A 12,624-nucleotide genomic window follows, 5' to 3' on the forward strand; every position below is an offset into this window, starting at 1 on the left:
TATGCCCCGCAAAAGGAGGTCCGACGCGATACAAGGAGATGTAGCACAACATGTGTCAGTATATATAACGTGAAATCAAATATTTTCATATGTACGACGATTTGATGGTAACAGTACAAGAAAGCTCTTTGTTTGCTGATACTACTAAGACATACGAATCCTTCTCAAACTGTCTTTTAATGTAGCTGTAATAAATACAGATTTCCAATGTCGATATCAGTGTAATTCATTTCTCACATTTCTGTATCAAGAATTGAGGACTGGTAGCAAAGACGACAGTAGGATAATAGGGTTTGCAGGGTACCAGCTGATTTAACTATTGTGTTTGAACAAAAGAAATTGTTGGGTAAAATTCACAATCAGATAATTGACTGCTTTTCATTTAATCAGGCAACGCTTGATGACAAATGATCGTGATTCACGTATAAAACACTAATCCAAAAACACCAGCTGAAATTATATGAAAATATTAAGCAGTCGTTAACACACTGGTCTCGTGTTCGCTAGGACGACTGTTCAAGCCCGTGTCTGGCCATCCAGATCTAGGTTTTCTGTGATTTCCCAAAATTGCTCCTTTATAAGGACACAGCTGATTTTAATCCTTATCCTTGACTCAACCCAAGATTATGTTCCGTCCCTAGTGACCTCGACGTCAACAGGACGTTAACCTTATCATTCTTCGTTCCTTCCTTCATAAACAAATATTTATCAGGATATTAAATCCTCCGTCACTTCAAAAGTATTGCAATCTCGCAAAGCAGCAATAAAATAGAGCAAAAGTTCCATTAAAATAATAATTTTTAAATATAAATTCCTAGTAATATTAAATTTCGTGAAACATTTTCTCATGGCAGAAATATTTCAGTACCTACTACTGGATTCAAGTATCACTGGTTAAGTACTTCCTCTAGCAGTATAGAAATGCGGAAACGGAAGTCCGAAAACAATTTATTGGGCTCACCAAAACGAAACAATGATACAATCTCCAAAGGAACAACAGACTCGATACCGACTGCTGATCGTCACAAATATAAAATAACAAGTAATAATGGATAAGACCCGTCTCTTCACGGGGAGAGATCACAACGAAACAATTCTACAATGTCAAGAGGTTTGACGAATATACAATGATCAGCCACCTAGAAGAGGGGTCTGGCCGTGGCTGCACGGGTGGCAGCTCTGTAGAGTTCCAAGCAGTGCATGGAACTGCCTTCTGCCGGCAATACGCCGCCTTATAAAGCCCGTTGGCGGAGGTATCTACAGGAACAATTAGCGATAACGTGCCTGGCGTATCAAAGTAGTTCCTAGGCTAGCTGCGACCTCTAGTGAAGCTGTTCTGCAGGCTCTGAGAAAGGGTAGCGGCCCCTGGCGACCGTTGGTGGAGACCTGGTGTTGTGTTGTGTTATGGCCGCCGGTAAATATTTGTTTTGACTACAAAGACTACTTAGGTTTTCCTAGTGACTGTACGCACTGTAATTCAGGCATCCTGGGTTGGTTGGATGTGGAATGGGATGCCGATGCAGTAGGAGCAACGATGTATGAATTGGGCGGCTACAGCAGTTGGTAGCTCATTAACAGATCTTCAAGCAGACTTCATATGCAGCGGAAGAATTGTTGTAAGTTCAATGTAATAAGCCGAACGAGAATGGCCACAAAACTAAATTATTATATATGTACTTGTACTTTGCCTGACATCGTCTCCCTCGAAGTACTGTCTTCCAACGTAATTTTTTGATGACGTCAAGTTTCACTTGAGGGTGAGGTAATGTTACATTGCGTCATGTAAACCTACAATGCTTTTACGCCTGTGAAATCGAACCAAATGAAGAATGGAAACTAAAATCGTTCTAAGCTTCAAATCTCCCACCGACAGATGAATCAAAAAGCGATGTATTTTTCTGTACATAACTTATTAGTATCCATAAATTGAGACAGTATTCCGATATAACGTGATTATGCTGGTCAATTGATCAGTCCAAGAAATAAACTTAAAAGAAATAAACTTAAAACTTTCTAAGTGCCATATCAGGAAACTGACTTGTTCTGAGTGCCCACAAGAAATTTTTTCTTTCAAGTGCTATGAATACAGAGGCATTACGTTGTATTTTTGATAGGACAGGTAAGGAAATACTGCCGTAATAGTTTAACTAAAGAAAGAGAAATCAGTTCTCATATCTATTGATTTTATTAGCAGGTAAAAAGAAAGATTCAAGGAACAAAAGGTCTTTTAGTACTGACGTGAGCTTCTTGAAATACTACGTTCATGAGATTAGCTACTGCAAAAGTGTGAGTTGTCTTGAGAACGAATTGGTATCATCAGCAGGTCTTTGTGCATTGCCTCTGATGAAAATGACTGGCATTTCAAATGAAGTATTACATGGTGTATATCTGTCACGGTCTTCAATAATTTAAATACTTATTCCAGAGTAAGCATTTTTAATAGTTGTTTAACATGGATGATTATGAGACATATTCATCAATCTGCATCATGAGGTGGCATACGTCCCCGTTGACAGCAGTGTTTCGGCACAATCTTTTAACTCAAAAAGTCCATTATTTGTATGCAGTGGAATTACATGGAACGTATTCATAACCGTAGCTGACTCAACTATTTCAGTACATCCCTTATAGACATGTATATCCACTGTAGATATACAATCTTGTTCAAATCTTGTGGAACATAGGACGTGCTTAACTTTCTTCGTTTCTCTGTTATTGCAAAATCACTCTCGCAGCTCAGAAAGCTGTGCCCACTCACCAAAAGTATTGCTTTTATGGTTCATGGATCTACAGAGAGAAGCGCTGTTTGGCACAAAGACCACGCAATTTCAACTAATGAACCAGGAGACGTCAGATTCTTTAAGGAATCTATATCCAATTAGAAGTTTCAAAAATCCAATTACAAATGAGTCAGTTCGTTATATCTTTGACCTTAAGCACATAATGGCGAAAAGGTATAGAAAAGTTTTGAAACTATATGTAAAATTTGTTGTAATTTGCTAAGTGTTCTCATTTTCAGTTACCGATGAATATAGTCTGGATAATTTAGGCGCCTTAAAACCTGTGCATAGTTTCTAACTGGAAAATTTGTTTTACTGAGTTAGAACTTTAACATAAGATTATACCCCTGTTGATGAGCCGATTGTGTTGGCATTTAAATTTTTAAATTGTGTCAATAAATTTATGAAATATTTGAAATCAATTTTTGTTGCCCTTGGAAACAGTTAGATACCAACCTGCAAACTGAATCATGAAGCAGTTTAGTCATACAGTAGTGTAGATATCTATATCATTTTCTCCGTGATCTGACACTTACAACAGACTACCGAGAACACAATAACACTGAGAAAGCACATTGTGAAAAAATGTCATTCAACTCTTCGAATGTAGTTTGGGAAAAGAGTATAAACACACAGGACGACAGTCACGTGCAGTGTGATCACTTACATACAAAGTGAATGCGAAGGTATGAAGACATTTGCGAAATTATGAAAATAATGTCAGTATTGTGAAACATACAGCGCTATTTGTTACTGTGACTGTTTTAAGTCTGCTTTGACCTTGTTTCATTTGCTTCGCTTAAGCTCCTCATTCTTCAGAAATTTGTTCACCATGTATTCGCTTTACATGGCTCATAAGAGATCAGCTTTCCGTTAGCACTTCTCTTACATCAATTAATGTGAAGTGAGTACTGAAACACGTGTCCTCAACGTATTTTGCCTTCGAACATTCAATATGAAGTGCGGAAAACTTAGTGGCGAGCAGGATCAGCGGCGGTGGTGAGCCGTTTTCATCTATGCTGCTCAATATCGCCGTCTTGTGTGACTGTTATTGTTGACTACTGCTAACCACTTAGTCCTTACTCTGTTCAGTTGTAGTGTGATAGGGGGAGAAGAACTGTGGACCTCAGAATCAGCTGAATGGGCCTTCGTCGATAGTGCAACTGCTGAAGCCAGTCGTTTAGAAGGAATTTGTACGAGCGTGTCGTACGAGTACATTTATGACGCTGTAAAATAAGTAAAGCCGTACTCCGCAGGACTGATGGTTTTCTCAGAATGATTCTCTTGAAAGTAGCATGACACTGTCTTCCTCCAAACTCTGGACTAATTTTCCCGGGCAGTTATAAAAGGACATACATATTAACATAAGCTCCCAACGACAGTGCAACTTCCCACATTAACAAATAATTGATTGACTGTGAATCAAAGCCGTCGCCTTTCTGTTTGTAATCTGGAATTTACGCACTTTTTAATTTAGATACATTAGTAACGTAGTTTTTATGAATAATTTTGACAATAATGAAATCTATATTATTTAGTGAAATATTTACCCTACGCAACAAAATAAATGTATTCCTTTCAGTGAGAATCCTAATGTAACAAGTCCGCTAATTAGAGTTGACAGTAGCAAAATTCATAAGGTAAGGACTTTCTTCGATAATTACATAGGGAAAGAAAATTTAATTCAACTTCTGCTAATTGGTGTCTTCATTGTCACTCTAAAGTGGTTGTAATTCTATATCTTCGTTCTGTTCTTGCACACTCTGAGGTTACCTCTTCATGAGCATCCACTTAGTTGTTAACCATTCCACACTCTTGATTCTCTCCAGTGGAGTCTGAACACTAAAGGCTGGTTGCGTAAAGGTCTTGAAAAATAATTTTCTGTTTTTTCGTTCTCAAATGTTTCGGCCTTGAGCATCGTCCTTCCAGGACGTTCACGAATCTGACTCCCTATTTTATTTTTGAGACTGCACTGTATTGACGTTTATTGCTTGTTTCAGATTCATTTCCTCACAAAAATAATTTATCCTTTTTCTTTACGGATAACTTTTAGAAAGTGGGAATTTCGGCGTTAACGTTTAGGACGAACCGAAAACATGAAAATATTCGCCCTATGTGAGACACGACCTCACGTCCCTGAGATAAAGTCTCATGGTCAGCTACCAAGCTTTTTCGTTTAAAGCATTCGTAAAGAAATTATGAAACAGAAACTAGACACAGTCACAGCAGCAAACACATACGCCATTGTGTACTGATCGAGAAATAAACAAGGGAATTCTAACGGCTCGTTAGCTAAGGTTGCCAATAATGAGGACCAGTTTTTGCATTCATATAGAAGTATAGTCTCCTTGTCTGCAAATAATTTGTTAGCAATAATTTTTTTTTAAATTATCTATTGATGTGAAGAATTATGTAGATAGAAACTTCATCGAATACTGCGCGTTACTGTACCCAGTTACAAAAGTTATAGACAGTTTTTGCACTCCCTCATTTTATTAGTGACGTATGAAAATTTGTGCCAGATAAGGAGTCGACAGGGATTTTCCTGCCTTATGCGAGCGGTCACCTAAAAGACTTCGGATATCTGAGCACGATAGCGTGAAAGCAGGAAATCCGGATTCGAGTCCCGTTTCGGCACAAATTTTCGCATGTAACTAATAAGTTGCGCAGCTGATGTTAAACCGTATTCGTAAATGCGAATACAATTCTTCTACTTCATACAGCTATAAGTTGTTGTTGTGGATGTTCCTTGAGATATTACATAATTCAGTGTAAGACACAGACAAAGCAAAATCACGGCCCGATACTGGATAGTACACACATCAAAAGAAGATTTGCGTCATGACGGTTCCGAGAGTTCCGAAACCAGTACAGAAAACTGGAATAGAGATCAACATAAACATCATTTCCGCCCTTTTTATTTCTCATGGAAACCACACACTGCATGTTGTACCACCATACAGCGAGACCTTCAGAGGTGGTGCTTCAGATTGCAGTATACACTAGTACCTTTAATACCCACTAGCACGTCCTCTTGCATTGATTCATGCCTGTATTCGTCGTGGCATACTATCCACAAGATCATCGAAGCACATTTGGTCCAGATTGTCCAAATTCTCAACGGTGATTCGTAGTAGATCCTTCAGAGTGTTTGGTGGGTCACGTCCTGCATAAACAGCCCTTTTAAAACTGTTCCTGGTATGTTAGATAGGGTTCATGTTTGGAGAATATGCTGGCCACTAGCCGAGCAAGATGTGCAAGATGGGGGCGCATATTGTCGGCCGCGAAGACGAATGCCTCGTCAATATGCTACCGATATGGTTGCACTATCGGTCGGAGGAAGGCGTTCAATGTCGTATAGCCGTTACGGTGCCTTTCATGACCACCGGTGGAGTACGTCGGCCCCACATAATGCCACCCCAAAACAGCAGGGACCCTCCACCTTGCTGCACTCGCTGGACAGCCTCCAAACACGTATCCGACGATTGGTTGAAGGCATATGCGGCACTCATCGGTGAAGAGAACGTGATGACAATCCTGAGCGGTCCATTCGGCATTTTGTCGGGCCAATCTGTACCGCGCTGTATGGTGTCGTGGTTGCGAAGTTGGACCTGGCCATGGACGTCGGGGGTGAAGCGTCGCATCATGCAGCCTATTGCACACAGTTTGAGTCGTAACACGACGTCCTGTGGCTGAACGAAAAGCATTATTCAACATGGTGGCGTTGCTGTCAGTGTTCCTCGGGGTCATAATCCGTAGGTAGCGGTCATCCTCTGCATTAGTAGCCTTTGGGCGGCTTGAGCGAGGCAGTTCGTGTCTCTCTGTACTCCTCCATGTCCGAACAACATCGCTTTGGTTCACTCCTTGACGTCTGAACACTTCCCTTGTTGAGAGACGTTCCTGGCACAAAGTAACAATGCGGACGCGATTGAACCGCGGTATTGAGCGTCTAGGGATGGTTGAACTACAGAAAACACGTGCCATATACTTCTTTACTGGTGGAATGACTGGAACTTCTAATGGGCGCTGCTAATTTTTGTTTGTTTACATCTTTGAGCGGGTTTAGTGACATCTGTGAACAGTCAAGGGGCTGTTGGGGGTTGGGTTGTTTTGGGGAAGGAGACCAGACAGCGAGGTCATCGGGCTCATCGGATTAGGGAAGGACGGAGAAGGAAGTTGGCCGTGCCCTTTCAAAGGAACCATCCCGCCATTTGCTTGGAGCGATTTAGGGAAATCACGGAAAACCTAAAACAGGATGGCCGGACGCGGGATTGAACAAGGGCTGTGTCTATGATACAATATACAGAGTCAGCGTCTGTCTTCAGAAATTCTGGGTACTGGGGTGATTCAAAACTTTTTTGATGTGTGTATAAATAATCTCTGCTCACTTGAATAGTTTCACAATGTGGGGCTTAGAAATTGCTCAACACAGTCGTTGCGTTGTTCCCACATGATGTTCACGAAGCGTGGTCTCATTTCATTATATTTAATAGTTTAATTTGCTTTGATCCCTTATCATTTAGCTACAATATAGCAGGTCAGCAACTGGAAGCAGTTAATGCCATAAATTATCTGGGAGTACGCATTAGGGGTGATTTAAAATGGAATGATCATATAAAGTTAATCGACGGTAAAGCAGATGCCAGAGTGAGATTCATTGGAAGAATCCTAAGGAAACGCAATCCGAAAGCAAAGGACGAAGGTTACAATACGCTTGTTCGCCCGCTGCTTGAATACTGCTCAGCAGTGTGGGATCCGTACCAGATAGGCTTGATAGAAGAGGTAGAGAAGATCCAACGGAGAGCAGCGCGCTTAGTAACAGGATCATTTAGTAATCGCAAAAGTGTTACGGAGATGATAGATAAACTCCAGTGGAAGGCTCTGCAGGAGAGACGCTCAGTAGCTCGGTACGGGCTTTTGTTGAAGTTTCGAGAACATACCTTCACCGAAGAGTCAAGCAGTATATTTCTCCCTCCTACGTATATCTCGCGAAGAGACCATGAGGATAAAAAGAGAGATTAGAGCCCACACAGAGGCATACCGACAATCCTTCTTTCCACGAACAATACGAGACTGGAATAGAAAGGAGAACCGTTATACTCAAGGTACCCTCCGCCACGCACCGTCAGGTGGCTTGCGAAGTATGGATGTAGATGTAGATGTAGATCTAGATAGGCCGGAAAATGCTACCGCCTTACGTTCTGACATCTTCACGCACATGCGTCCTGTTGCTTCACCATTACTCTAATCGTATAGGATGGAAGCGACTGTTCCACAGTTAAGTAAAGCTGCTTCTGCTTCTATTGGATTGCCAGAGCTGCCTCGCCGGCTTCGTCGAACCCTCTGAATAGAAATGAAGACGGCGTTCTCCACTATTACAGTGAATAGGGTAGTGCGCCAGAGATGCATGAACGACGCACGGTGCAGTAGGCAGCTGCCAGTGCAGATGAAATAACAAGCTCTCTCGGCAGCAGTGGTGCCCTGCACGGTTCAGTCGTCTCAAGTGTCTTACGTCTGTGTGTCGAGGCCGAGGGCGCAGGGGCGGTCCCGGAATACACCCGAGATGTGCACAAGCTACAGGGAGAAGGAAGATGTAGATGCTACAGGGGGCGCTTTGCTGTGGCGTCATTTATAGGAGCTGAGAGAGCCTGTTTTCTTTCATAAAATAATGATTGCAGTTTTTCCAGACAATGGTGAATGACGATCGACATCTAGACAGGAAAAAAGCTCTGGTCTTGCCCCGATATTGGGCTAAAGAACATTAAAAGAAAGAGTAAAGTAAGTCCAGACGCAGTCATGTGGTCTTTGATCAGCGCAAGTGTAGCATGTTATCTACCTACTAAACTAAATTATGTGGGTATGTACAGGGTGATTTTTTTCCATCGTGTACATTTTCTAGGGGTTCTTCAATGAGAGGATATGGAATAAAAAGCTGTAATTACCTTACGTGTAGAAATGCATGGTTTCCATACTAGAGACCATTAATTCAGTCATACTTTGTTATAGAGCCTGCGGGCTAATACGCGCTGTATCATGCAGCATGCAATTTTTTCCTCCTAGAGGGTGGTACTGTTCCTCATACGTCAGGCACTGGCGCTCTCTCCTGCCATATTCATAGGTAATGATGCGACCGATTGACTTCTCTTGCTGACTCACCTTGTAGTGGATGTGATATAGTGTCATACACAATGGTTCCGTATTCGTGTTTACTTACTGAAAGGCAAATGGCAAGGGATGGAGGGGAGAAAGGTTTTATCAGTAGACATGCCCCTTCGACAACAATCACAGCATTCAATGTTTGCAACTGTGTTTCGCAGTTTGTCTGAGCCAGAGCCGTTTCAGGAAGCAGGAAACAGTGAATGACATACCCAAAATCTTCGGACGATGGCTTGGAGGGAAATGTTATTAAATCTGTGGAAGAGAACCGCCGAGTCAGTGCCAGGCAGTTGGTCCGTCAATACAGTGAAAGCCAGACGACTGTGTGGAGCAATTGCTACTACGCTCATTACTTTCAGGGTGTGCAGGACTTACCAGCGACAGACTTTCCACATCGGGAGCAGTTTTGCCACTGATTTCTTCACCAGGCAACCACGATTCCGTGATTTGCGTCATCCATACTATTCGCAGTTGAGCCCACCTTTACGTGGAGTGATATCTTCAAGTTTATTATCATCAGTGGGGTAGTATGCCTAACGCCAATGGTCCAGTGACAGCGAATCATCAGCCGGAATGTGTGGCCCGGGGTAATTGGCGACCGTATTTTGGAACCAGTCTTCCTTCCACGTCGCCTGCCAGACCAAAGCAATCGGCATTATTTGCGGGTGACTTTTTCTCCTCTGTTGGAGGAGGTGGTTTTGATGATTCGAAGGGTATGTGCTGCTCAAGCCAACGTCGCCGTTAACGTCCGGATGCATGTCAATCATGTCTTCCCTGGTCGATGGATCGGACGAGAGGGTCTAGTCGACCTGTCCTACTGATTCACTGGATCTCAACCAGTGCGATTTATGGTTGTGGTGCCATTTAATAAGTATCATGCGTGCAGAGCCCATAGCAGATATGGAGACATTGAAGCAGCGTGTTCGTGCTGCCTTTGACATTCTTCAGGTGGACCTATGAGGCAGAACATGCTACGGTGAGTGCACGCACGCCTTGAGGCGTATGGAAACCATTTGCAGTACGTACTGTAAGTGTGGCTGCATGGTACCCAGCGTATTAGACAACAGTCTTTGTAATGATGTATGATTGAATAAACCATGCGTTTCCGGACATAAGTTCATTTGAATTTTTTGTTCCGTATCCTCTCATTGATTTCTCCCTAGAGTTCGTACACGGAGGAAAAAATCAACCTCTACAGCCACTGACAAGGGAAGTGCGTGATCTCGATGTCTCAGAACTGCACGAAAACGTGTTCAGGATGTAAATCTCAGGTTTGAAGAACAGTGATATGAGCAATTATGATGCAAACCTGTGTGTCTTACCAAGAGAGAATTTTTGAATTATCTTTCACTCAGGGTCTAAGAGAGCAAATTTGCAAACGTGAAGAAACAAAATATTGATGCAACAAGACCCAAATCACCCATATTAATATGTCGTGCTTTATTGCTATGCTTCTCCCTGCTTAAAATAGGTACGCCATGCTAACAGAAATCTTTCTCTACTGATAGTGTTTCACAGCTATTCGTTCTTCAGAGTGCAGATATGGAATTTCAACAATGTGGTCAAAGCAATATTCATGTCTGACAGAAGCCACTTTTCCACACTCAACATCTTTCCTGCTTTCAAGCAGTCCAGTAACAAACGCCACACTGATGACATTTTCCAACGATGACATTGGTACCTCAGTGTCACAGTCTGCCTGTCGCCAAGCATGTTGTGACATACGTTTGTACTTCGGTGCTTCGATTGTATCACGTAGAGTGGAGTCTGGCGATAGAATGATAATCGTTTAAATTTACTTGCAGTTTTTCACGATTGTAGTCTTACAGAATGAATTATCTTTTTCACATTGAGCTGATTCATATCAAGAAACATACAAACATTAGTTGTCTTCGTCCCATTTTTGGCCCTATTATATCGATATTTTGTTTTTCATTTTTTCGCGTTATCGAAGTTCCTTCCTTATACCTAGAATAGATGATCGTGCAAATGCCTCCTGTGGTATGACGCCTCGTTTTGTATAGGAATGGCTCATACCACTATTTTTGGGGTGTCCAGTTTATGTTATAAACACATTCTGGTGTCGTTCTGAGGCTTCGAGGCCACGCAATGCCCTCGTGGATTTATAAAACCACTGGTGGAATGTGTTAGTTTGTTTTCAGTTACCGGACAACGTGTATGCATATTGCGAGAGGGAAACATGTTAAAATGTTTAAATTTACATGTACTGCGTGACGTTAACTCCCGAGTCGTTCCACGTCAGGAATTTCGCAGAACTTCGACAGAACGTCCCTGTAAAACACTACCTATTTCAGAAAATTACCAACAGTACATGTATCCCAGATCGTGGAAGAACAGACAAGTGCTTAGCTTCTATTATCCGATGGCCTTAGGCATGCTATTACTTATTGGACTCTTTTAATTACTTTGATATTGTCCAGTCTGCGTAACAGTATACAGAAGTTTAACGGTTACGTATATCCTGAAAACTCACACATGGCATGCTCATTAATGTGAACCAGTAGGAAGACGAGGCAGGTAATAGTGTAAGTACGCTGGAATTCGTAGTCTCAGGTCAGATATTTTTTAAATGATGAAAATCTTTATCCAGCCCGTGTTCCGCGTACGTATTTGATTACATATTACCCAATGGACGTTTTTCGTTGTGTTGCTTCAAGACACAATGAATCACAAACTATGTTTCTACAGAACGTACATATTTCAGTGACAGGTACCATCAAAATAATTTTTGTCGCTTGAATCAGTGTTAGGTAAGCTGAAACTACATATTATGCCTGTTTGGCAACAAAAGCCGTAAGTACGTGGTAAATTTTAAGCTGAAAGGAGAAATAAATAAGCAGCTTCGAGAAATTCTAAAGTATTCTATCGTTTCGTGATTCCTCTTTATACAAAGCGTGATACGAGGAAAAATAAAGCAGTAAATCCTTTAATCAATAGCACTAGTTTTCTTAAAATTAAATAATTGTATTAATAATTGATATAAAAGATTATTTGTGTAGTGGGGCACTGACTGTGTAGCATAAGAGAATGATACCTAAATTATATTGCACATTAATTAAATGGCATCGCGTGTCTTTTCTTTCTAGGCTGACACATTGGAATAATATTTTAGGATGAATAAGGAAAGAAGTAAATGACTTACATTAAACACAGTCACTAAATAGTCATTTTGCGAAGGGGAACGGTAGTTTACAATCTTCTTTATTATGACTAAAATGTTTTTACCTGGTTTGAACCTAATGTGTAGAATTTATAAACAGTTCATGAAAATTCCTTGTAAACTACTCTGTGAGTTAACTAATCATTTAGGAGCTATACAAATGTGGGAATAAATTTCTTCGAATATATTCATTTACTAGTCTTTCTTGGTCATGATGCAGCGTTTGTTGGTTATGTGCTGTATGTGTCATTTTATGTTTATCGTCAGCAGAATTGAAGGCAAAGGTGGACTTTCGTAATTTTTTTAAACAAAGAGCATGCGTGTTTTCACGGAACTATTTATATTGATATTTCTTTCTCTTTGGCCCATGTGTATGTTCTCTAATGAATTCCAGCTGAGCTTGTGCATTCCTGACTGACTTCATGGCTTACTCCTATACATGGCCTAGTTCTGTATTACGTTGTTTGTGTTAGTTTATTTCTTTGAAAATGTAGTTCAATATGTACT

This window comes from Schistocerca cancellata, chromosome 9, assembly GCF_023864275.1.
Source record: "Schistocerca cancellata isolate TAMUIC-IGC-003103 chromosome 9, iqSchCanc2.1, whole genome shotgun sequence".
Classification (NCBI taxonomy): Eukaryota; Metazoa; Arthropoda; class Insecta; order Orthoptera; family Acrididae; genus Schistocerca; species Schistocerca cancellata.